A 1139-nucleotide genomic window follows, 5' to 3' on the forward strand; every position below is an offset into this window, starting at 1 on the left:
GAAAAGCATATTTAGGAGAAGGGTCGAACGTAGTTGCTGGAAACCCAACAACAAAAAGGAAAAGCTTGATGTTGGCTTATGGAATACATCACAAATTATGAGGTGACAACCTGCCACTCACGGGAAAAGAATTGGATTGGTATGACCAAGGAGACGAGACAATATTTCACCGGGAGGATAAAGAAGAACTTGGATCATTTATAAGCACCGTAAATAGCAACAATCCTTAGGGAAAGCTTTAGGTGAAATATAACCCAAGATAACTCCAACGAAGAGGTTGATGGATTTAATATATCTCATTCTTAACAACATGTGAATCATGGAACATGAACTCAAATTATCAAGAATGACGTAATATCACCTCCAATGGTACGGAAGGAAGAATTGCACTCCGGATTACAAGAAGAAGAATGCTTGAACTCCTCTGAAAATAAACTTGATGAATGTTTCGAGAACGGATTAAGTCCTTTATGGACCATCATGCAGAAACTTCATGAAGAACTCTGGTAAACAAAAGAATGATCAAACGAAAAGAAAGATGAGAATAGTAAGGTTGAAGCCTTGCAATGATTTGATGAAGCTTTGCGACAAGATAAAGAGAAAACTTGGAACTCCGGAAAATAAAGATGAACAAATGGAAAACAAGAATTTGATGATCCCCCGGAATAAGGAATTGAATCAATTCGATGAAACAAGAATAAGAATTACATTATGCTTATCCTTCACCAATTCAAATTTATGACAACCAATGGAATTGGCATACTACTTATTCTCGTAGAAAGGATTAAGATAGATAATGCGCAAACTTGAAGAGGCCTTCGATGATCCACCGGTAGGATTTGAAAGAACGGAAGTATGATAATGTAAGAAGAGGAATCTTGAACAAGCCACCGTAAGAATTCAAAATGAATGAAGAAAAGATAAAGAAACACTGGAAAGAATTAGCAAATGAACGAAGAAGCTTGAGGGGATTTAGATACATCAGAACAAAGAGATCAAGAACTGATTAGAGGATATTTGATTGATGCACCGGTAAGATTTGGAGAATGTGAGCTGCCAGCTGAAATGAATAATATTTGAAAAGATGGCCTTCGGAGGAAAGAAATGGAAAACAACTCAAGAAATGCTTCGGATGCGTG

Source organism: Triticum urartu, chromosome 3 (assembly GCF_003073215.2).
Source record: "Triticum urartu cultivar G1812 chromosome 3, Tu2.1, whole genome shotgun sequence".
Lineage (NCBI taxonomy): Eukaryota > Viridiplantae > Streptophyta > Magnoliopsida > Poales > Poaceae > Triticum > Triticum urartu.